This window comes from Hyposmocoma kahamanoa, unplaced genomic scaffold (assembly GCF_003589595.1).
Source record: "Hyposmocoma kahamanoa isolate Upper Pololo Valley unplaced genomic scaffold, ASM358959v1 272, whole genome shotgun sequence".
Classification (NCBI taxonomy): domain Eukaryota; kingdom Metazoa; phylum Arthropoda; class Insecta; order Lepidoptera; family Cosmopterigidae; genus Hyposmocoma; species Hyposmocoma kahamanoa.
The window spans coordinates 999,214-1,001,851 of record NW_020653772.1 but is presented as its reverse complement, the minus strand read 5'-3'; positions in this window follow the sequence as shown (position 1 = coordinate 1,001,851).

Here is a 2,638-nt window from a genome sequence, read left to right as displayed (position 1 = left end):
AGTCATACCGTGGTAAGAAACCTGATATTAGTGATAATCATTTATGTAAATACTATTAACACCACCCACAAAGGCAAGCAAAGCAAGCTGCTCGTTTCAACAGAAACCAATACTGTCAAATCAGAAACAACCTTTTCGAAAATTTGTTACATAGTGTAAGCACGTTCCGATTTATATTCGTTCCGAATTCGGGAAACGACGGTCCGAAATAACACAGGGATCATTTTATCTCTAAGTGTGAAAAGCGTGGCACACACTGCTTAAGCATGACCTGTAGATTTTAATGTAGCCTAGAGAGTGTAGTAACCTCCGCAGCTTTCACACATCTTGCTTAGCCAGTTTAATGGTTCAAAATTCAAAAGGAAGAAGAAATAGTGGAAATAAATCCGATTTTATTTTATATCCAGTTTTACTTTATATTTGTGTCCTTTTAAATGTTTATCGCGTAAGAGATTTTTGGTAACTGGTAAACGGATCAAAAATTGAAGAGCAGTCGACTGCTCACTTCGGCGATCGAGCCGGGAGTGGCGATGGAACGAAACAAAATCAGAATGGCGAGGCAAAGGGAAGAACGATTCAAAATTTAAAAACGAGTGGCCAGGACCCGGAGAAAAGGCGAAGGTAAAAAGGTGGTATGACAATGTAAGGAGGTCACATCGTCACAAGTGTACATATAACATAGCACTTATTTGTAAATCCAAGATGGCAGACACGATTTTTCAAAAAAATGCTATATGGGTATCATTTTCGAGATATTTGGGGGTGCTCATTACGAATATTGCTTTTGTTTGAACTGTCGTGTCTGCCATCTTGGATTTAGAAATGAGTGCCATATTCGTATTGAACATCCCCAAATATCTCGCAAACGATACCCAACTTGCAATTATTCGAAAAATTGTGCCCGCCATCTTGGATTTAGAAATGAGTGCCATATTCGTATTGAGCATCCCCAAATACCTGGAAAAAGATACCCATATAGCATTTTTTGAAAAATCGTGTCTGCCATCTTGGATTTACAAATCAAAAGGTGGAAAAAAAAGATGGTATGACAATGTAAGGAGGTCACATCGTCACAAGTGTACAAGCGATATTTGTATTTTCTCGGAGTCGAATCGTCGAATGGTGCTCAAGCGACACTTTTCTCTCCGAGTTTTCTGTCGAATACGAAACGGATATAGAGCGCAAACTTGCTAATTCACTAAATCGTCGCTAAACATCCGAGATATAAAATTGGAATATACCGACTATGATAATATCAATTCTGATTAGAATTATCAAGTACCATTTTTAAAAATGAGTCAATTTATTTTCGAATACATATCATGTAAAAAAACAATATGTTTAAATTTTATACTTAGGCCATTGACTTACAATTATATGGACGTCGGGTCCGCGCTAAAAAGTGTCCGAACTTATAGGGCGTTAAAATCGTATACAGAGCGTCATTCACGCTTTAGTCTTCATTTGTTCGACTGACAACGAAGCAAGCAAAATTAGACAGTACTGCGATGACATTACAATTTAAATTCAACGTTTTAGCTTTTTCATATTCCTTTACATGTCACTACGTTTAAATAGGTTGACTTGGGACATTTTTTTCGTGGTTTTTGTATTAGACCCGTCGTCCATTTATTTGTAAGTCAATGTTTTAGGCTTACATATTTGGACTTCCTTTTTTTATTATACCAAGCGACAGAACGCACAAGTCGTGCGCCTGGTGGCACGCCTGTCCATATCGAGTATATAACCAGAAATTGAGGCAAAATAACGGCCATCCATCTCTGGCAACTCATCAGCCAAAGGGGCTTATATCACTTTTAAATGTCAACTCTCATTTGCGCTGAAATCACTAATTACAAAACTGAAATAGTACAGCGCCAACAACTGACCTGTGTGTACGTCCCCGTATATTCCAAAAATATTTTGTATTTATTGTAATAAAGATAATATCTCTAACAATTCAAAGGCTGTTCTATTCGGTGGTGTGGGAAAAACAGCGAAGCATCTAATTACAAAACAAACAGCATCACGTTTCATCTGTAATTAAATATTAAATATGTAATTTTGCCATTTTCGTTTAAAGCTCAAGTTAAACTAGTCGATTTGAAGTGAAACAATTGACGACACCCGTCAATTGTTTCGAATTCGGGCTAGCCAATCGGAACGCAGTTGTCACAGTAATTATTTGGCAGAATAGTTTTCAAACAAATTAAATAACGTTTCGTCTCATTTCTGCTTATAATAATATACTCGATGCCTGCCCATAACAGTCGCAGTGCCACTCAGAGCTTTAAAACGCAAAGATCTGGGGGGTACTGCAAACAATCAACGTAATCACTCTGAGACATAAGTTGACAAGTCCCTTGTGCCTGTAATTTCACCTACCCTTCAAAATCGGAACGCAGTAATGCTCAGATTACTGCTTGGCGACAGAAATAGATAAGGTGGCAGTACTTTCCTGGACGAACTCTTCCACAAGGACCTCTACTGCTAGTAAAGTTTCACGATTTTAGTATATGAGTGCACTGAAAAATCGACTTGCTTATTATCATTTGTAAATATATATACATCTTCAATAATACATATATAATACATTATTATGTGATATAAATAAATAATCAGTATTTTTATCAACCAG